We start from the raw sequence: 23,723 nt of genomic DNA on the forward strand, positions 1-23,723 counted from the left end.
TGTCATTCTCCTCTTGATCTGAAACTCCTGCCTGGTGTCCTTATTATTTTTAATAACACCACTATGTCCCTAGTCAGGTAAGCTCATGATATGTAGTTAGTTTTGTCAGAATCTAATTATCATGGAAGCCAGAGTATCTCCTATAAACTTCTGCTTGGAAGTTTACATTGGTTGATTTTTTTTTTAACTTATCAAGGAAGCCAGCCTTCTTGTTGTAAACCATTTACAACAAACTAAACATTCCTGTTGTTGGCTTCCATTGAAGCTTACATCTGATATCCATGTTCCCTTGCGGTCTCCAATCCAAAGGAAAGGGGATATGAGTAAGTATGATGCAAGCAAGGACTTGGTAAGTGATTGCACATTGAAGTTTTCTCTCGTGGAACACACAATCTGGGACTGACTCACAAAAAGACAGTGCGCAACTCCTCTGTGGTGTAAGGTATATCATGGCCTATGGAACCCCAGGGTAGTCAGTTAAGAGACAATGGGGAAAAGGAAGGGCCAGGAGACCAGTCAGCGAAGCCATGTCTAGCTTTCAAGTCAACTCAAACAGTAGCTGCATCCAGCCAAATAAGTGATCAGATGAAACCACCTGGAGTCAGTGAACTACACAGAATGCCTGTCCATATTCATTTGTGAGAAGTAAGTCTAAAAACAATCAATGAAAAGAACTACTGTCTTAAGCCAGCTCACGTTGGCGGTGGGTTGGTCTGCAGACTGGAATATCTGAAGCACCATTAGGTTACACTCATTCTTTTCTTTCTTTCTTTCTTTCTTTCTTTCTTTCTTTCTTTCTTTCTTCCTTCCTTCCTTCCTTCCTTCCTTCCTTTCTTTCTTTCTTTCTTTCTTTCTTCCTTTCTTCCTTCCTTCCTTCCTTTCTTCCTTCCTTCCTTCCTTCCTTTCTTCCTTCCTTCCTTCCTTCCTTTCTTCCTTTCTTCCTTTCTTTTTTGCCGAAATGTCTGCAGTTACTGGGAATATCTCATTCCTTCTAAAGTGAGTTAAGTATTGGTAAGACAGAAATTTTAAGGAAATCATAGGTGGGTTCCTAGGGTGGGGATGTCTATGAATTCATTTTTTTCCCAAGAAAGGATTCCTACATTTTATCTATATATGAAAAGTGAATATTGAGATCACATAAGCCCACCATTTATTAACCAAAGGAAACAGACAAGATGCTGGTCTTCAGAAAACCAAAGGACTCAGTAAGTCTTCATATAAAAAAATTTGAAGTGAACCAAAAGTGCACATTTTCAAAATCCAAGCAATGTGGTTTCATCATAGTGTATACTCAATTTTGCATGGCTATTGTTGGTATCAACCATCAAGTCAACCTGAGTCATTGAGACTTTATGTACAAAGGAAGGAAAGGTAGATCAATTCTGTTTAATGCCTGTGATCTGTGGAGAATAGACAATTGTCGTCCACAGAGTTTTCAGTGTCTGATTTTCAGAAGTAGATCATCCTGTTTAGTCTGCTGAAACCTGTCCACTAATACAGCAACACACAGACGTCTATGGACAGATGGACAATTGTTGATTCTGAGGTGCACTGGCCAGGGATGAAATTCTGGTCTCCCACTTGTTCTTGTTAGGTGTCGCTCAGTTGGCTCAACTCACAGTGACCCAACAGAATAAAACACTGCCCAGTTCTGTGCCATCCTCACAATTGTTGTTATGCTTAAGCCCATTGGTGCACCCACTGTGTCAATATATCTCCTTGACTGCATTCCTCTGAACCTCCACTGTACCATGCTTGATGTACTTTTCCAGGGACTGAATGGGAGAAAGGCCAGACTTTTTCCTGCCATAAACAGTTTCCATCTCAGAAATCTGCGGGTGTAGTTCTACCCTCTCTTATGGAATCACTATGAATCAGCATTGACTTGATGGAAGTGAGGTGTTTTTACTTTTGTTTGTTTGATTTTTCAGTTGGCCTATTTTGATAAACAAATCAAAAGCACCTGAGACATTCTGAGGGGCATTCCAGTCTCCCACAAGGGAGGTGAAAATGTGTTCATGGGCATGAATGTTTTTCCATCACTACCCTTCAAATAGTTGAAAACAGCTCAGTCTTAGTTACTTCAACAATTCTCCCACATGATGGTTTTAGAATTCATCAATTAGTTTTAGATATGCCATGGCTGGTCGTTCACTGACTTTCCCCAAAAGTTGGTACCTGAAGAGAGCTTATCAGTAACATAGCATATAACGAGGAAATATAACTTTTCTTTCTCTTTTTAAAAGATCATTTTATTGGGGGCTCTTACAACTCTTGTTACAATCCAGCCGTCAATTTTATCAGACAAATTAGTACATATTTTGTGATCATTCTTTTCTAGACATTTACTTTCTATTGAGCCCTTGGGAAAAGCTCCTCTTTTTTTCCCTCCCTCTCCTCCCCACCATCATGGCCCCTTGATAGATTATAGATTGCTATTGTTTTCATATCTCACACCAACCTGTGTCTTCCTTCCCCTCTGAGGTCTGTTGTTCTTCCCCCTGGATGGGGAGGTGTGGTTGTGTTCCATTCATTGTGATTGGTATCTACTTCCTCCCCACCATTCTCCTCTTCCCCTGACCCTTTTGGTATCACTATTCCCATTGCTGTTCCTAAGCTCCCTGTGTCATGAGCTTTATCTCTTGTCTATACCTATGTACATCCTCCCATCTAGAGTGGGAAGCAAAACTGGGATCATGATAGTGAGGGGTGAGGAGGCCTCAAGGGATCTGATGTATATTTCAGGGTGCTCCACTGCACCCTGATTGACTCATCCCATCCCTGCACCACCCCTGTGGGGTGATGTTCCATTGTCCACAGATGGGCATTGGGTCACCACTCCAATCCCCCTCATTCTCACCAACATGTTTTTGTTTCTTTGTTGTTTGTTATGACTCTTCTGATGTCTGTTACCTGGTCCCGATGACACCTCATGATCGCACTAGTTAGTGTGCTTCATCCATGTTGGCTTGTTGCTTCTCTGTTGGATTGCCACTTGTTTAATTCAAGCCTTTAAGAACCCAGACACTATATCTTTTGATAGCCAGGCCCCATCCGCTGTTTTCACCACATCTGCTTATAAACCCATTTTGTCTTCAGCGATAGTGTCAGGGAGGTGGTGTGTGTGGCCGGTTAGGATCACAAAATGCCATTTTGTTAGAACAATGTGTTCTTGTATTAAGGGAGGGTATGAGCTGAGGTCCAAGACCCATCCACAGCTTCAGTGTATTGCCTTATAAATATATGTACATAGGCCAATATCACTATTGTTATGGATTAATATATTTATATAAGGACACAACTCTATTAAAACCTCTATCTATAGCTTTGATTCCTAGCACTTTCCTCTGTTTCCTTTTGCCTCCACCTGCCCCATCATCATGTTTCCCCTTCTTCCACCTCTTAGTGATTCCTCTCAGCTAGACTGAGAACTTTTCTTTCTTATTTTGATGCAATAGATGATTGTAATCCATATTTTGAATTCCATGTTATACTTTCAACTCATATTTACATTTAAATAAACTAAAACTCTAGAAATGTTTCACATTTACTACCATAAAGGAAACGTTCCACATCCAAACTTTTGAATGATTTTTAAAAAAGGAATTTCAGGGCTTAGCAATATATAAATGTGTTCATTGTTTTCTTGTTAATTTGGGGCTATTTCTTTACAATTAAACTGATAGAAGCCTTCACAGAATTCAAGACATTCTCAAAAACTAATTCTCTATTATTCTTATAAAATTATGTGCTTAGGTATTATCAGTCATCCTGCCCATATAAGGAGATAGAGGCTTAGCGAAGTTAATTGACCTCAGATAGTTAGTATAATAGGGCAGGTAATCCATTCATCTTGTCATCATTATATCCTTCACCACAAATGGTGTATGTTTTCTAATAATAAATCTTTATTGTGTTATTAGTTCCTAAGGGTGTCCAACTGGAATTTGAAAGATCAGCTATTTGAATAAAGAGAATTTCAATGCTAAATGCCTTTATGTCATTCAATGTTAGCAATTTATTTTTTTTCATGTGCATATGTATGTACAGATTTTAATTATATCATGCATGGTAGTTGATAGCTTTCCACACTTGTTATATTCACAAGTTTAAATAAGTGATTTCCAATTTGTTGATCCATAAAATATTGATGAAAAATATCATCTCATTGCATCTATTGCTGGGTGGTGCAAATGGTGAACGTGGTAATGTTAACTGAGAGATTGAAGGTTTGCGTTTACCCAGACTTGCCTCAGATAAAAGAACTGGCATTCTGCTTCTGCAAAAGTAGCCATTGAAACCCTATGCAGTACAGTCCTGCTCTCACACATGGCGTTGCCATGGGTCAGAGTCAACTCACGGCAAATTGTACTGGCAACAACGGCATGATACTAGAAAAAAGTCTCTCTCCCTCTCCCTCTCGATTGATGTGAAATCATTAAAATGACCATTCTTGGTTATGGTACAATAGGCATCCATTATATCTAGTGAACCATATAACATTCCAATCAACAGTACCTGTTTCCACCAGCATGTCTAGAGAAAGACATTTTTAGAAAATCTCATCCAGCCCACTGTAAAAGTCCCCATGTTTCTCAGCCTGAGGGAATTCATTTGGACCTTGGTCAGAAAAGGAGTGATGGAAATGAACATCTCAGGAGAGTCCTTCACCAGTGAGAGATGGCAGTTGGTGTATTAATTGCCCCTCTATGGTATAATCCTGAAATATGTTCCATAGAGTGTATCAGGGAGTTTCCGGCAGAGTGGAGCCCTGGATGCCCTTAACAATAATGTGCTCATGTCTCATCCTTTACTGGCTGCCTTCCCTTCATATCTCTTCTGCCCACTTGCTTACAGTGTTGGCTAAGAAAATTTTCCAAATAAACTATTTGTGCCTAAGTCCTCATTTCCAATCAGCTTTGGAGGAAACACAAACTAAGGCAAGTGATCAACAGCCTCAATTAAACCCAGCGTTGTGCCACAGTTTCGTTTTGTTTTCCAATCTGAGAACCCACTCTCCACAAGAACAATTCAAAGTATTTTCCAAAACTCCGAAAGTTCTGATCAACACCTCTTTCCCACAACTCTCAGAAGATTAGCTTGTTGTTTTTGTATTTAAAAATATTTTACATAGAAAATGATCAGACTAGATTTTCATCAAATTCCCATTTCCCCAAATAAAATTTTACCCACATCTCTGTTGTTGCCTTCCATAATTGCTTTAAGGAAATGATGCTTTTTCTTAAAGTTTATCCTCTGTCCAACCTTACATCTTAGATTGCTAACTTGCAATCTTCTATTATCTCTCTATAGTATTAACCCACCCTTTTTAAATGAAATATATCCTGAACGACACTAATTGACTTGGCCTTGATAGATCTCCCCTCTTATACTATATTTTTTATTCTGGAAACAAATCTCTCTTCAAGCATTTTCAGGAAGCTTTGTCCCTTAATTTACTCATGTACTCCCTCCTGGGACATGGCATCCTTCACTGACTCATATCCACCTCTCTATGGGAAAATGGATTTATGAAAGCTGCATTTCCTAGTAAAACTTACTTTGGTCAAATTTTCCCCTTTTCTTGTAAAATAGACAGACCAATGTTACACTAAAACACTCAGACCTGTGTGAGATGAGTATCCACTCAAACTAATAATCAAGTCAATTGTCATTGAATGGTTACTGACTTACAGTGAAATCATGTGTTTCAGAGATGAACTGTACTCCACAGGGTTTTGAGTGGCTGCTTATCTATTTGAAATGACCAAACCTTTCTTCCCTGAAGGTTTGGAGTGGATTGGAGGCTTTTGAATATACAGTGGGCAGGCCAAACACCTCCTTTAAATTAGTGTACAAGAAGGTGGGAAGAAGTAAAGGAATGAGTAACCGGTAAACTATTGGATAGTTTGACTACTAGTTTAAACTGTTGCATATAAAGTTGGTGATCTGAAATGCGAGTTTCCACTAACTTTACAATTTAAAATATGGAAAGAGAAAACAAAGAAACAGACATCTCTGCTCTTGAGCTTGCGTGCATGCACACACACACACACACACACACACACACACACTCCCCTTTTAAAACTTCTTATTGTACATTGGTCGAAGGCTTAGAGAGATATCAGTTTTTCAGTCAAGTCTTACACATGATGTTTCATCGCCTTGAATGCAACCCCCCCCCCTCCACTTATCCCACTTTCTCCTTGCTTTCTTGTTTCTATTCTGCCTTCTTTCCTAAGAATTTTGTCTTTGGATAAATGCTGCAATTTGGTTCTCAAATGAGTGATTATCCAATTACGGACCTGTCTATTGTTTGACTGACCAGTGAGCGGGGGAGGAGGGTGGGGGGGGGGGAGGGAGAAGTGAATTCATTTCCAGACCTGCAGGGATGTACCTTTTGGATGCACATTGTCTCTAGAAAAATGGTCCACTTCCACCTAGGGCCCATAAAACCAAAACTGGGCTCAAAGCACTGTGCTGGGGGATATTGGCTTTGTCCGGTAAGGTGTATCTTGGAGAAAGGTGTTTTATTTGTAACTAGAGACCAGTATTTTGGTTGGTTGGTTTGCAGGTCTTCTTTTCCACAAATGTGTAATTACCATATACTACCACCTCCAATTAACTGTGTATAAAACAAACAAGCAAATAATAAAGGTCATTTAGACAGTTTGAAAAAAAAACAACTCTGGTGGCACAACAGTGGCACAACTCAGCTCCCAGTTGAAAGGTTTGAAATTAATTACCACCAATCAGCTTTGTGCACAAAAGACTTGGCCATCGGCTTCCTGTAGGGCAGTTCTACGCTGATACTTGGGGTCAAAATAAGTCTGACGGAACTTGCTTTTACCACCACCAAAACAGCACTAAGTTAGGAAGTAACTCGTTTCCAATCAAAATGAAACTTTAGATCATTTTTAGACATCTGTCCTTGGGAAAATGTAGAATTATCCTGTATCTTAAAATAGTTCACTATCTTCCTTATTTTGGGCCACAGATGAGCCCTGGTAGTCTTGAAGATTATGCCTACAGCTGCTCAGAGCAGTAGTTCCAATCCACCAGCCACTGCTCAGGAGGAAGATGAGACCTTCTGCCCCCGTAAAGATCTTACAATCTGAGAAGCCAAATGGGTACTTCTTATAGGATCTCTCTGAGTGGGAATTGACCCAATGGCGTTAAATTGATTTTTTGGTTTTTTTTTCTTTTTGATACAGTTTTTTAATGTTGTTTTGTTGTTTTTAAGTGTAATAAAAAACACCTTTTCAAAGAATTATGATTAAAGCAGTTCTGCATTAAAGACCTTGCCAATTAAACTGGTGATTTCCACACAATGAAGGCTTGGTGGAGTTAAAGCCATGGTAACCATCTGCTGGCTGCTCCGTGTGTGGAGCTTTGAAGAGACAGGGCACCAGTTGGCTTGGAGTTCCAATAATTCAATTCAGTTCTAGGAACAAGAGATAAAGTTCCATAGAGAGGTTTTTCTTCATTCTGGATTTTCGTTTGTGTGTATGTCTAATTTTACAAATTTGGGAAAAGATCGCACAATAGCGGTTGAATGACCCCTTCACATCGAGATCTTCTGGAGAACGGTGACACTCATACTTTGAATTATGGATTAAAAAGAAAGAGAAATTAATTTCAAATTTTGCTCAAGTTTAAAAAAATCAGTGTAGTTGATAAGGGAAATGTAATTTCATAGGTAAGAAAAGAATATGTTCCATGTCCTTTCTAAAAGGAAATTAAACAATATATCAGCTAAAGAATATTTTCTATTTGCAGGCTTCTGTTGAGTGATGGATTGCTTGTTATTTCATCATAGTGACATCTTTATTTGTTTAGAATCAGTCCAAACTCCAAGTTACTCATGACCCAATCTTATTGTGACTTTGTGTCCCCTTGGCTTATATTTGGATGCTTCAATGAGATCTCTGATTTCTCCTTCTGAGAACCTAATTTTGCCTTAATATCATGTCCAGTCAGCCTACTTCCCACCATCTAATGAATCCCATCTGCTGCAGAGAACAAGAAGTTAACTCTCTGCTGCTTTCACTGTGTCCCCTTCAATCCTCACCAGTGGACATTTCCATCTCTTTCGAACAGACATAAGGCTGGAGGAATGAAGCATCAGGGGCAGTTTGAAAAGGCCTCTCTGGCAACCCCCTGAAATGCCAGTGGCCCACTTTCAATGCATACTCTACGTGACATTGCCCCTACTCTAGCAAAATGAGCGAGTTATTCTTATTGGATCCTTCGAAGGCCCTAGTTGCAGAGTACAAATTTTCACTTCATTGTTATTTATTTAGAGAGCCCTGGCTGCTTAGTGGTTACAATTTGGGCTGGGACTGGCAAGGTTTTCAGAACCCTTGCAGGAGGACCGGGCTTTCTACTCCCATTCATAGTTATTATCTCGTAAGCACTCAGGGGCAGTACTACCTTGTCCTATAGGGTTCCCATGAGTCAGCATCGACTCCATGGTATCTTGATTTGGTGGTGGGGGGGTGGGGGGGAGAGTTTTTCATTTATTATGTAATAATGTGGCAGGGATTCCTTAATTTCATCTGTGTGATTCGTTCCCAGTTTTCTCAAAGATTTTTAATTCTATGGAAAATTCTTCAGATCACATTACAGAGCCACATGGCAAATTAATCTCTGCTTTTAAAAACCTCCTGCTTACATAGAAATGTGGGATTTCATTTAGACTCCTCCTTTCTGGGAGGTGTTTTCTCCAGTACTTTCTGTGATTGTGAGTTGGTCATTTGAGCACCAGCTAAAGATATTATGCTTTTCAAAATCTCCCAAGGAAGTTGCTGACAGTGATGACCATCTCCCTGGTGAATGCTGTGTTCCGTTCAGTTCATAGATTTTCTCATCTTTGTAGAATCAATGCGATGTACTACCTTTAACTGAGTGTTCTTAATGCTCTCACAGAACATGTTTGACCGATATAACATAGATTGCTCATCAGGGGCCTCTACCGATTTTCACTGAGTTGATTTCAATACATAGCAAATCTATAGGACTCAGTAGAACTTCTTTCTAAGTTTTCTCAGGTTGTAAACCTCTATCAGAGTATATTGCCTCATTTCTCTCACTTAGCAGTTCAATGCTTAACTTACTGCATCACCAAGGCTTCTGAATGAGCTCCAAAATCTCAGGATGAACTCATGAATACATTTTGTATGACTTGCTCATCTTATGATCAGAAATACTACAGACTGTAGTAAACATGTTCCCATATGTGACCAGGGAAAATATTATATTCCTTTAAACAGTTTAATTCTATTAAGTATAAAATCCCAGTTATATACTAGGAAAAGTATGAGTTTCATTGTTATGCATGAAATCATATTTCTTCCTGTAATTGATGAGTAACAGGTCCTATGCTCTTCAAATATATAAATATATAAAATATATATTTGTAATTAGCAGTAAGCGTCCTGGTGGAATAGGGGCTGCGAACTGCAAGGTGGGCAGTTTGAAATCACCAGCTTCTCTGCAGGATGAAGATGAAGCTTTTTACTCCTGTAAAGAGTTACCATCTGGGAGACACACAGAGCTTCAACTCTTCCTGTGGGGTTCCTATAATTTGGAATAAACTTCACGGCAGTGAGTCTGGATTTTTTTTTTTAGTTTGGTGATTAGAAATTAAGGGCTTATTTTCCAGCCCATATAAGTACACTCATCACAAATCCTCCAATTTAAATTGTGTAAATTCCAAGAAAAGAGGGAAACCATCCATTCAGAAACATCCCCACTCTACCCTCCAAACAATTCAAAAGCTAAGGTCTTCTTTCCAAGAGACCTTTTATTTCCTGGAAATTAAAAAGTATATATATAAAAAAGCTTGCTCACACAAACTAAACATTCACAAGATTCACGTTACCCTGTATATCTGATTGTACAAGTGGATTCAACACTGCCCATCTGTAATTCCCATAAAGATGCCACAAGTAAGATCAATGACCCCATCCTTTTATATTATAACTCATATGTGCATGGATATGTAAGTTTATATTTATAAAAAGGCCAAAACACAGACACACATCCAAATAGTGCAACAAGAATCATGGGTAATTTTAAAAGATGCTTATTTCAACAATCGTATTTCCCATGTAACTTGTGCTATAACTGGGCTAATTATGTCAGAAGAACCTCTTAATGGACATTGAGTGCTCTGTTAATTTTTGTACAGTGATTGCCCTATACAGTGTAAAACCAAGATGACACATTTACATAAACTTTAATTCAGTCACTTTCAATATACCATTTGGAACCCTTCATTCCCAAATGTGTAAACTTCCTAAGTGGAAATCCTCCAAGCTTCCTGTCTTAACTAATTTCATTAGGGAGCTAGATTATGAATAGCCATTTTAAAAATTGAAGCATCCTTGCAAGTAGAATTTCATAAAAAGTCTGAGCTTCATATTTAGAAATCTAAAATCAAGTGCTGCTTCTTGTGAACCCTGTTGACTTTAACAAAACCTTAAGCCTAGACTAGGTGACTAATCAAAACAAGTATCTAGTGTACATAATGCAGCATAATGAAGCTTTGAAAATATGTTTCCATATTAATGGAAAATGAATATATTTTTTCTTTAGTGTGACAATATGGAAGACATGATTTGGGAGGTGAGATGAGGTAAAGCTCTTCAGTTTTGTTTTTTATATTTTTAAGAATCTCTATTCTTCATACTTTTAGATAGTGAGAAGACGTTATGAAGTTTTACTGATTAACTAATACTCTCTGGATCTCAGACCTTCTGATAAACACTTATTTATCTTTTAAAAACCAGTTCAAGATTAACATCAGTCAAAGTCTTTGTGAACAATAGCTCCTTATTCGGTCCCCCTTCAAGCTTCATTCTGGTAAAACTGGACAGGCCTTCCCTTTGTATCTACATGTCATTTGCATTAGAAAAACGAATAAGACAAAAATCAATTACATTGGATCCAAAGAAATATTATAAAATACCAAATAAAATCAGTGATCATTCCTGTGTTATGAATGCTAACAAAATACATTTTGGACTTTATACTGTTTTCTATGTGGATGCTTATGAATGTGACAATTATTTTGCTTTCATAATTAGAGACTAGTATGAAAAATGAAAGTTCTTACTGAAGCAGGAGGAAAACAAATCAATATTTCAATACATGTTCCTCAGCCAAGTAAAGATAATGTGTGTGGACACACTGGGATGTGTTTGTGTGCCTATTTGCAGCATGTGGGTGGACTTTCTTTAAAGGTCACATGACTGTCTCATGGACTTAAAAAAATCTACGTCATTTTGTGCGTTTGAGTGTGTTTTAGATGAAGGTTGAAAATCGTGCAGTGGGAAAAAACTGGACTGTAAGTCATCTGCCACATGTTTTAAGTCCTGAGTATAATATTTATGCTGTTCACAACCCACTGCGCCTGAGTCGGTTCTGACTCATAGTGACCCTATAAGACATCGTTGAACTGCTACCATGAGATTCTGAGGCAGAAAATCTTTACAGGAACAGATGGCCATATCATTCTTCCTCAGAGCAGCTGGGAGGATTCAACTGTTGATTTCACACATAAACCACTGTACCACCAGAGTCTGAGCAAATGTTTAAGTTCTCTGATCTTCATTTGCTTCCATGTTTAATGACTAAAAATGAAAAAGTCACCATCAAACTGTTCTGGAAATATATATTTTTTTTAATTTACTAAATCTATGTTTACTTACTTAGCTCATTAAAGAGGTCTTAACGTAAGGTCCAAGCTGAGGTCAGTTTTGTTTACATTGCATCTTTGATATTCCAATTATATTATTCTGCTCATCTAGCCATCTAAATAAAGACCAGCTAAGGATGTTCTGAATTATAAGAAGATGCCTTAAAAACTCTTTTCAGGACACTATCTTCAGTACAAACTGCTACATTAATATTTTAACAAATGATCTCTCTTTTCTTATGTTTGCATGATTCTATTTATAAGTGTAAATGTACTTTTAGTTTTATATGTATGAATCTTAAGTGCATCACTCATAAAATAGTGTTTCCACATATAAAAATTTAATGATATCAGATGGTACTGAAATGCACCTTTAAAGCCTACCTAAAAATCAATTTTTCTGTAGTTTAACTTGTCCTAAAATATGCCTATTTAAGTTATGCTTAAAAATCTGAATTTTATCCCCAGATATAAATGGTTATCCTTAAAATGGAGTTATCTTTTTAATTGTCAATTATGGAATATCAAATGATGTTTTCAGTGTGAATAAACATACTGTCTTTGAAATTATATGTCCTTGGATATAAAACCTGGGATGTGATATTTTTCAAGATATTAATGGCAAGAAATTTCATTAGTTACCTGGTCAAGATATTAATCTTTGTGTCCCTAGCATAGTGACATACTCTGAAAAGAATACAATTTGTACAAAATAAGGCATTTTTGCCCAAAGTAAAATTAATGCAATATGTTAAACATCTGGCAGCTAAAAACTAACCTAAAACCAATCTTCATCTGATATTCTACTAACAAATTCTAATAATTAAAATGTGCATGCTTAGGGTTTATTTCAAACGCATAACACATTTGGAAGGAAGTCACATTTATAACTGCTTTTGAAAGACCTATCAGGAAAACACACCCTAAAAATTACAGAAGTCCAAAACACTGCAAGTTATCAAAACCAGCACTATTAGAGGAATTGGTTATAAAGCCAACGAGTGTGAGAGAACATAGATAAAGATGAAATGACACCGAGGGCTGGAAGTAAGATGCTGCCAAGCCACAGATGCCTAGAGCCCATTTTTCATTTTCAGTAAATTGAAAGCCCCTTTGAAACAGTTCTATGAAAGAAAACCACCTAAACACAGGTTAATAAAACTATTCTCCTAAGTGATAGATAAACTCCTGTCATCATGATATATCAATGATAATATACTCTAATATTCTCAGGTTGAAAATTCTGAGTTATTTATTTGAAAATCAAATTTGATGTTTATTTAACATGATGGAACGTAAAAGTTGTTGCATGACTTTGTGAGGAATACATATAGATCACTAGAGGGCGCACATTCCCTTTCACAGCAAGCCTGGACCCAAATGGGCTGTTCTTTCATTTTCTTATCTACATAAAGATAACATGGTGACAAATGGATTTTTCATGGGAGTTCTCTTACACAGAAACACAAAATGTTTAAAGATGTAGATAAAATGGTGTAAAAAAGAACAAGCCGGCAAAGACACCCACAGATGCACAGTTTAAATGCCTTCAGCCATTTTGAAACACACACAAAAGTATCTTCAAGTTGTCACATAGTGTATCTCTTGGAAAAAGATGTCCCCATTTACAGGAGACATGTTTAATTCAAGTAATTTGGCAGCATTTGGTGGGATCTGCAGCCAGTATATTTTCCAATGGCTATAGTGCCCACAATATCTATGAAATGAATCTGCCTCTAATGATACTTCTGGTATAGACTAGACTAAACTAATTGCCCAAATGTTAAACTCCAATAAAATACGAAGGTGGAAAGTGAATTTTAAGCATCGTATTCATGGCACTTCCTTTATAAATAACAATTTAACTCCTCTCCCATGAAAACATTCTTTTAAGGTTACTATTTATAATTTTCAGTTTTATAAATCATAAGAAGCTTTCTAACGCCCCCTTGAAGTTAAAATCAAATGACAGTGGAGCACTGAGCCAAGTTTTAAGAGCAACACTCTGTGGATCCAAAGATGCCCATTATATAACGTTGTTTTAGTTTGTTCCAGGCAAAAAGGAAACCATCTTTTATTTTTAATGGAAAAATTAACAAGATTTTCTTGTAAGATGCTATACAGTAGAGGTTAGTAGCTACACCTGTACCACTTTAATTTGGGGGAAGATTTATTGGAGTCTCTACCACCCGAGCCAATAGTCTCTATCATTAGTCTCTACCATTATTTCTTAGTATTTTCCTTAATGTAAACCCAGATCCTTAATCAAATAACTTATACCCTCATGGGAACACTAGTTACGCAGTTGTTCAGTATTTGAGTGCTACCTTAAAGGTGAGCAGTTAAAAACCACCAGCTGCTTCAAGAAGGAAAGATGTGGTAGTTCGCTTCCATAAAGACTTAGAGTTCAGAAAACCTTTGGGGGAGTCTTATTTGGTCCTATAGGTTTGCTATGAATCTAAATTCAGTATGGGAGCACTAGGTCAGTTTTTTTTTAGGTAACACTCATGATGTTATGCAATAGCTATCTTTACCCCAGTTTAATATTATTTGAGGATCCTCATTAATTTCCGAAAGACCTTAATCGCCAGTGTTGACCTTTTGTTTCTGATGTTACTTACTGCTTCATATATTAGAATGAGGACTTTGGTGCTCATCAAAAGTCTTGTAAGAAACACTGTCCAAGTATAGAAATATAATTTATGCCTTGATGCTAAAGGAGTTGTTTTCACTGGGGAAACAAAAAGATATCTGCATTTAAAGATAGTCAAATAGGTCTTAGATTCTTTGGAAATTCAGAATGTCGACCCAGTCATAATCCATAGATAGACTTTGGCACATTCTTATTCATTCAGGGCCAAGCTTTGCATTTCAGCTAAATAATTTGATGAAATCATCTTTTTAACCTCTCATTAGAACAAACCTTGATAGAGACTTTATGAAATCAGTATGCTGAGCTGTGCCAGGGTGTTTTAGCGTGTGGTTCCTTTAAAGTATATAATCTTACAAATGTCAACTTACTTTTCCTTTTGTTTGCCATTTATCTCTTTGGAAAAGGGGTCATGATCAAATCTACCCCATAATGCTCTTTGAAGGGTTGAGTTAATATATGTGAAATATGGACAAGGGTCCTTGGTGCTTGTCTTCCATGTGACTCTCTTAGAAGGACTTAAGCCAATCTTATGCATCTTGCAGGGTCCTAGTGGAGTAGTGAATAGGAGATGGGCTGCAATCCATGAGGTCAGCAGTTTCAAAACACCAACTGCTCTGCTAGAGAAAGATAGGACTTTCTACTTTTCCATAAAAATTAGAGTCTCAGAAATACATGGTCCCTGTCCCATAGTGTTGCTATCAGTAGGCATCCACTTGATGGCAGTGAGTTCGCTTTGGCTTTGGTTGTATGCCTCTACCACAGAGTTCTTGTGGATTAGTACCACGGAGTTCACTAAAAACTACCAACAAAACCACTATCATACATGAATGAATGAATGAATGCAAAAGATTATCAACAGCAGAAATGGTTGTGTTTATTGCACTCTTTAGAGCAGTAGTTGGAAAACTTTGTTCAATGCACCAATTTGGCCCGTCAACTGTTTTTGTTAATAAAGTATGCTTGTTGTTGTTGCTGTGTTGTATATTGTTGCTTGGCTTTGCTCTGTCTTATTTTTGTGCATGTTATTATCTCCTCAGGTATGTCTAAATAAGGCTGGATGAACAATCTGAAAGAGAAAACAATGGAACGGACAATTCTCAGGGGACAAGGGATAGGGAGAGGTGGGGGAAAGAAAGTGGTGTTAACAAACCCAGGGACAAGGGAACAACAAGTGATCCAAATTGATGGTGAGGTGGGTGTGGGAGGCCTGGTAGGGAATGATCAAGGGTAATGTAATGAAGAGATATCGCAGAAACCCAGGTGGTAACTGAGCATGATAATGGAACAGGAGGAAAGTCAAGGGAAATAGAGGAAAGTGATGGGTGGCAAAGGGCATTTATAGAGGTCTAGATAAAGACATGTACATATGCAAATATATTTATATATGAGGATGGGGAAATAGATCTATGTGCCTATATTTATAGGTCTAGTATTAAGGTAACAGAAGGACATTTGGGCCTCAATTCAAGTACTCCCTCAATGCAACAATTCTTTCTTCTATTAAATTGGCATTCTATGATGCTCACCCTCCCGACACATCTGCTGAAGGCAAAGCGGGTGAATAAGCAAATGTGGTGAAGAAAGCTGATGGTGCCCAGCTATCAAAAGATATAGCATCTGGGATCTTAAAGGATTAAAGATAAACAAGCGGCCATCTAGCTCAGAAGCAACAAAGCCCACATGGAAGAACACACCAGCTTGTGTGATCACGAAGTGCTGAAGGGATCAGTTATCAGGAATCAAGGAACAAAAAATCATATCATTGTGTGCACACTTCCATGATACGATCGCTGAGGACAAATGTGTGCACAAGCAAATGTGGCAAAGAAAGCTGATGGTGCCCGGATATTAAAAGGTATAGCATCTGGGGTCTTAAAGGCTTGAAGGTCAACAAGCGGCTGTCTAGCTCAGAGGCAACAAAGCCTATATGGAAGAAGCACACCAGCCTGTGCAATCACGAGGTGTCGAAGGGATCAGGTATAAGGCATCATCAGAACAAAAAAAAAATCTTACCACAGTGAATGAAGGGAGGAGTGCAGAGTGGAGACCCAAAGCCCATTTGTTGGCCACTGGAGATCTCCTTCAAGGTACGATATAGCACCGATGAAAAATACAATTTTGCTCTTGTTCCTAAATGCTTCCTTCCCCCCCCCATCATGATCCGAATTTCACCTTGCAAGTCTGCTTAGTTCAGAGGATGTACACTGATACAGATAGGAACTGGATACACAGGGAATTCAGGGCGGATGATACCTTTAGGACCAGGTGTGTGAGTGGCAATACTGGGAGGGTAGAGGGAGAGTGGGTTGGAAAGAGGGAATCGATTTCAAGGATCTTCATGTGAACCCCTCCCTGGGGGATGGACAACAGAAAAGGGGGTGAAGGGAGACATCGGACAGGGCAAGACATGACTAAATAACAATTTATAAATTATCAAGGGCTCATGAGGGAGAGGGGAGTGGGGAGGAAGGGGGGGAATGAAAACCTGATGCCAAGGGCTTAAGTGGAGAGCAAGTATTTTGAGAATGATGAGGGCAATTAACGTACAGGTGTGCTTTACACAATTGATATATGTATGGTTTGTGATAAGAGTTGTATGAGCCCCTTATAAAATGACTAAAAAAAATTATGATTGGAACGGAGCCACCTTTATTCTTTTACCTGGGCAATGGATGCTTTCTTTCTTTCTTTCTATAAAAAAGATTTCAGTATTTTTGAAAAACAGAAAATGGGTATACAGAGCCTAAACTATTTACTGCCTGCTTCTTTCTTAGCAGAAAAGTTTACTGACCACAAGTTCTATGTAGTACAGGTAACAGGACACATCTCTTCTAAGTCTCAAAAACTCTCAACATTCACTAACCTTGAGGAGCTTCTGACTTAAGGGAAGTTTAGAACTTCCCCTTTGGGTTTAAGAAGCCGTAATTCTGTACAGGAACAGAAAGCTGGTAGTTTCATACAGCTGACCTTTCGGTTAACATCCCAATGCATAACCCCTTAGGAGGGCCAAAAGGTAGCAGCTGGCAGACAATCAATTGCATTGCATGTTTTCAAAAATATGCATCTGCTTCCTGTGACCAGGATATTGAAATCAATATGTCTATATCTGAGAAAGATTATTTTTTCAAATGAATACAATCTACCTTTTCAACCTTCTTTCTTTTTTTTCCATCCAGAACCCCTTATTTCAGCTATGGATAAACAAAACATTTCTTGCATGAGTTTGTTTTTATATACAGCCTGAGTAAGAGACAGCCTTTATAACCACAACAACAATAACAAAGGGCTAATATCAGGAAACGTATGTGCCAGGGTTGTATCCTTTCGCCATACTTACTCAATTATTCCATTAGGTTTTTGGAGGTTAATTTCTATGAAATTGATAGCGGATTCCTTCTCTATCATTTGTTCTTAGTCCAACAGTTCTGTTGAAACCTCTTCATCTTTGTGTGCCCCTGCTGATATACTGGTAACATAGCTTCCAGCATCACAGCAACACACAAGTCACCACAGTATGACCAAATGACAGATAAGTGCTTGGATCCACAATCGATGCTCACGGAAGCAGCACTCAGGAGATTAAACAATACATTGCAAGAGCTCATTAAAGTGTTGAAAAGCAAGGATGTCACTTTGAGAACTGAGGTGCACCTGTACCAAGCCATAATATTTTCAATTATCTCATATGCATGTAAAAGTTGACATTGAATAAGAAAGACAAGAAGAACTATTGAATTTGAATTAGGATGCTTGCAAAAATACTAAAAGTACCAGGAGCTGCTGGAAAAAAACAATTATGTGTTGAAATCAGTACAGTCAGGATGCTATTTGGAAGCAAGAATAGAGAGACTCCATCTCATGTAGTTCAGACTTGTCATAAGGATGAACCAAATGGTCCTTGGACAACAATGCAATGCTTAGTAAAGTAAAACAGTAAAAAAGAGAAAGACCCTAAGAAGATAGATTGACAGTGGCTGCAGCAATGGGATCACCCATGACAGCAATTGTGTGGATGATCCAGGACCAGGCAGTGTTTCATTTTGTTGTACACTGGGTCATGATGAGTCCAAACTGACCCAATGGCATCTAAAATATGTATGCTCAGCAAATAAACAGAAAAGCTGAATTATATGAGGAACAGTGTGAGATCCGTATTGGAGGAAGGCTTGTTAACCAGCTGCAATACGCAGATAATGCAACTTTGCTAACTGAAAGCCAGGAGGACTTGAAGCACTTTCTGGTAAAGAACAAAGACTTAAACATGGATGTAAAGAAAGTAAACCCCCTCACAGCTGGACCAAAAGGCAACATCATTATACATGAAGAACAGACTAAAGTTGCAAAGGGTTGCATGATACTTGGATCTCCCAGCAACACCCATGGCAGTGCAGTTAAGAAAATAAATGATGCATTGTATTAGGCTAATTTAGTGTTAGAGTTCTTTTCTTTAAAAGTCTTATAAAACGGTGGGGGTGGGGGGAACAAGGATATAGATTTGAAGGAGAAGGTAATTTTGACTGCTTCATATGCAGCTGAAAGGTAGACAAGGAATATGGAAGACTGACTAATAATCGGTGTGGGTGGATATGATATTGGTAAGAAATAGACTCATATCTGTGTGAAAGATACACATCTAGAAATACCCAAGAAGGGAAGATGAGACTTGGTCTCGCATGCCTTGGATATTCTACCAGGTGGGATAATCTCCCATCAGGATAGTGTATCGGGAGGGATAGTCGCCATGGAGAAGGCCATTGTAGAGAAGGACATCAGTTCCATGGAAAAGAAGTCCCTCAACAAGATGGATTGACCCAGTGAGAAATAAAGGACTATGTTTCTAACTCAGAGGTGAAAAGCTATTTGTGGAGTTGACTGGGAGAAAGCCTGGCTGATTGAGACTAGTAGGCCACCAATGCCTACTGGAAAAGTCCTGCCCCAGGCCCCGGGTCTTAAGCGCATAAATAAGGTATAGTCCAGGGGTGGAAGCAGATTACTATGTTTGGGTGAACTCTGATTACACCATGTAACGTCCATCAAATAACCTTTCTCAGTATGAGCCTGGGAAGAGGGTGGGGGAAGGGACAGATAGGCTCTGACTCAATAATTGGGAACAAGATTCCCTGCAAGGCCATCCTGCTGTATATGCAATGAGTCCACTGGGAAGCTGAGGACTGGATCTTATTACCAGCAAGAGCCAGGAATGAACAGTTTCCTCTGCTCCCAGCACCTGGCTGAACTTTGGACACCTGGCTGACCATGTGGGACATTTCCTCAAACTTTGTGGAGCTGTGTGGGACCCTGCAGCAATTCACAAAATCATGAAGGAATATGCTCAGAGGAAGAGCCAGCCGTGGGAGGGAGGGGGAAGAGAGTGGAAAGGACTAAGCATTGTGCAAGAGTTGGACTTTTGGGACTTCGCCAACTTTTTGGGACTAGTTTGGCATTAAACCTTACCAAAAAATCGATTACCACCTGGATATGCATGTTAATAAGTACACCAAGGGAGCTGTCACTAACTTCTTGAAATGCCATGATTTCCTACCAACTACAAGAGTGTTCAAAGAACCCTCCCACATATTGGACGGGGCCTGGGACCCCGTGGAAAGCAATTAAACTTTAAATACTCTCGGTGTGAAGCCTCGCTGTGTTTAAAGGACTTCAACATGCTTTTTAAGTTGTGGTTCTTTAAAGTTTAAATCACTTCCAGTCAGGGTTGAGAAACTACCCAGTGCAATGTTGAAAAGCCATTTAAATCTGACGTGTACTTGTTGGCTCCTCTAAAGTACCATGCCTTGTTTCATTCTGTCTACTTATTTTACTGAACATCTATATGAACTTTATTAAAACAAAAACTTGTGGCTCCGCAAAATCAGCAGCATTTGTGCCGGGTTTAGCAGTGTCAAGAAGGAAGATTGAGTTAGGGTTTCTACAAAAAAGAACTCTCAGAATTGTATGGTGACTCATGCCAGCAAGGAGAAATACAGTCCTGGGAATAATCAACCATTTGAGATGCAAAGGACAGCATTTTCCCAAAGACAAAGGTCAGAAGTCAAGAAGGGTCAGGAAAGAAGAATGGAAAGGAGAAACTCCTGGGGCAGGGATGGGGGTGCAGTGGGGGTTAATGCAGTTACCATGGGGATGACAAGGAAAAGGCATGGCATAAAATCTGTGTTAAGTTGAGTGGAAAACATTTGCTCTATAAACTTTCACCTAATTCACATAAAAGAAGTTGGGGGTGGGGAGGAAAGGTTCTCAGAAGAGCTAAGAATTAGAATTGTTTCTATTGCAAAGGAATGCCTGGGAAATGAAAAGGTATAGCCCTATGATGGATAGTTACACACACACACACACACACACACACACACACACACACACACACACACGCTGCCCCAAGTTGGAATCAACTCTATCTGCGGCAACTAACTTATAATGCAAATGCATAATTGAAAGATAACTGTTCTAAATTATGAACCACGGAGACTTCCACACTCTTCCAGAGAAAGGAGATGTATACCTTTGTGCCTACACTATCAACAAGAGAAGAAAATATAATTAAATTGCCACAGTGGGAGGGCAAACAAAGAAGACCATCTAAATACCATTGTATTACCAAGGAAGAGATCCTCAGTGAGATGAAATAACGTTTTTTTAAGTCCAAGCCTTTGGAGTGTATATGAAGGCAAAAGCGTCTCCGTGCTGCTCATCTGCTCTCAGACACATTCTCCATCTTTTTGAGAGCTCCTGAAGCAGAGGAATTTACATTTCCCAACAGCCTTTTCCTCTGGCTTTTAACTAAATGTGTCCATTTGGAGGCACTCACAGAATACTGGAGGGCAGGAAAAAAAGAAAAACCAAAGTATTTTTCCTTATCACTTTGCCCTGGGTGACACTTCTCAACAGCTGTATCCCCAACGTGGCTTCGGTTAGAACCTTCTTCCTTGGTCCAATAACCTGCTTGGCAGCTTTAATTATGGTTTTAGTTTCCCTTTAGAGAAAACCCAGCTTATGGGCTCTGATAGTATCACCACCTGGCTCCATTTTTTTCTCCAGCCCTAGGGATACCAGCAGCTTCCTGATGTTGCTATTTTTTTTTTTTTACGTTGCCTCATGATCTCCTGAGCTGCTTCACAGTTTTTCAACATCTGCTTAAACAATTCCCCACATTATATTCCTGTTTGAGCCATCTAAATTGTTTTCTGTTTTGCTGACTAGGAAGGCTATGACAAAATCATGAGTACTACCCGATTCACTACGCATGTTTGAATCTGTTATTTCGGTGCTTACATGGTTTGAGTAACTTTTTAATGCTGAAGGACACCAAATGACACAGGAGAACATGCTTTTTGGGTTTTCTAGGCTGGAATATTTATCTGAGTGATCAGATCTTTTTCCTACTGCAGCTCTGGGTACATTCTAACAATCAATCTCTCAATCAATAGCCAAAAGATTAACAATTGTGCAATTATATGTGAAATTCAGAGTGATAAAAATGATTTGTACTATCAAGGAACTTACAGAGGATGCTGTTGTGCAAACATAAAATCATTATAATAAAATTATTGTCATAGAAATATTAACAACATGAAAAATGCCTCATTTGTTAGTTTTTCTGTCAGCTCCGTTTGGCGAGGTTCCCCAGTGAATGATGAATTGATGCTTAGTGATTCCCCATGATGTGACCCCAAGGTAATGTCATCAACTCCATGATGGAGTTGGCTGTGAGCAGCCAAGCAGCTCTAAGATTAGGGTGGAGTGCAACCCTTTTATGAAAGTCACAGCCCTGCAGCAGTGGAAAAGGGGTGTCCTCTGGGGTATGGCCTGCTGTTTTTAGGTGTCATTGAGCCTGCTCCAACCCAAAGTGACCCTATGCGCAACAGAATGCAATGAAACAAAGCCTGGTCCTGCTCATTGATGTCGACACTGCGTCAATCCATCTTGTCAAGGGTCTTCCTCTTTTTTGCCAGCCCTCTCCTTTACTAAACATGATGTCCTTCTGAAGGGACGGGGCTCTCCTGACAATATGTCCAAAGTGTGTAAGGCACCATCTCGCCATCCTTGACTCTAAGGAACATTCTGGCCTTACTTCTTCCAATACTAATTGGTTTGTCCTTTTAGCAGTTCATGGTACTTTTAATATTCTTCTCCAGCACTACAATTGAAATGCATCGATTCTTCTACCATCTTCCTTATTCAATGTCCAACTTTCACCTGCATATGAGGCAATGGAGAATACCATGGCTTGAGTCAGAGCACCTTAGTCCTTGATCTTCCATACTTTGAAGAAATGTTGTGCAGCAGATTTACCTGATGCAATATGTCTTTTAATCTCTTGACTGCTGCTCCCATGAACATTGAGTGTGGATCCAAGTGAGACAAAATACTTGAAAACATCAACCATTTCTCTATTTTTCATGACGTTACCTATTGGTGCTATAGTGTGGATTTTGATCTTTCTTACACTGAGTTGTAATCCTTACTGAAGGCTACAATCCTGGATTTTCATCAGCAAGTATGTCAAGTCCTCCTTGCTTTTGGCAAGCAGGGTTATGCCATTTAATTACCATGAGTTGTTAATTACCTTCCTCCAATCCTGATGCCACATTCTACTTCATTTGATTCCATTTCTCTGAATGCATTTCTCAGCATTAAGATTTAACGAGAATGGTGCGATGATACAATCTTGATGAACACCTTTCCTGATTGATTGTGAGCAATGCAGTGCCCCTTGTTCTGTTGGAACAACTGCTTATTGATTCATGTTTGTTACACGTGAGCACAGCGAAGTGTTCTGAATGTCCCACTCTTCTCAAGGACATTGGCATTATATTATGGTCCATAAAGTCAAAAGCCTTTGCATAGTCAATGAAACACAAGTAAACATCTTTCTGGTATTCTCTGCTTTGAGCCAAGATCCACCTGACATCACCAGTGATTTTCTTTGTTCCAAGTCCTCTTCTGAATGTGACCTGAACTTCTGGCAGTTCCCTGTCAAGGTATTGCTGCAACATTTGTTCGATGATCTCAAGCAAAGATAATCATAGAGCCTACTTCCTATATAAATAGATACAGTGGAAATGCTAGTTTTCTTTTGCAAGGTCTGGATCCTGCATTTGTTTCCTCAAGCTCTAGTTTTTTTGGGGGGGAATTTTTCCAAAGGCTATTTGCCCATCCCATGAACCATTATTGGCCTGTCATCTCACCTGCCATCTGACTCATATGCTCTGGATTTTTTAACCTCTCTAATCACAATCCAAATCTGCTGGCCTTAGATTGATCAACCTTTGTAGCCTGTGATGTCCCTGCCTATCCTGAGTTCATCAGGCCTCAAGCTCTGTGATTTAGGAATATCCTCCAGTTTAGCAGCTCACC

At 38.9% G+C, this 23,723-nt stretch overlaps 1 protein-coding gene across 1 annotated transcript in view; it reads right to left on the bottom strand.

Moving 5' to 3' along the window:
* Positions 1–23,723, bottom strand: part of LOC142433260 (dystrophin-like) — a 432,482-nt gene that overhangs the window by 88,883 nt on the left and 319,876 nt on the right. The gene's annotated exons all lie outside the window — the stretch shown is intronic.

Source organism: Tenrec ecaudatus, chromosome X (assembly GCF_050624435.1).
Source record: "Tenrec ecaudatus isolate mTenEca1 chromosome X, mTenEca1.hap1, whole genome shotgun sequence".
NCBI lineage: Eukaryota > Metazoa > Chordata > Mammalia > Afrosoricida > Tenrecidae > Tenrec > Tenrec ecaudatus.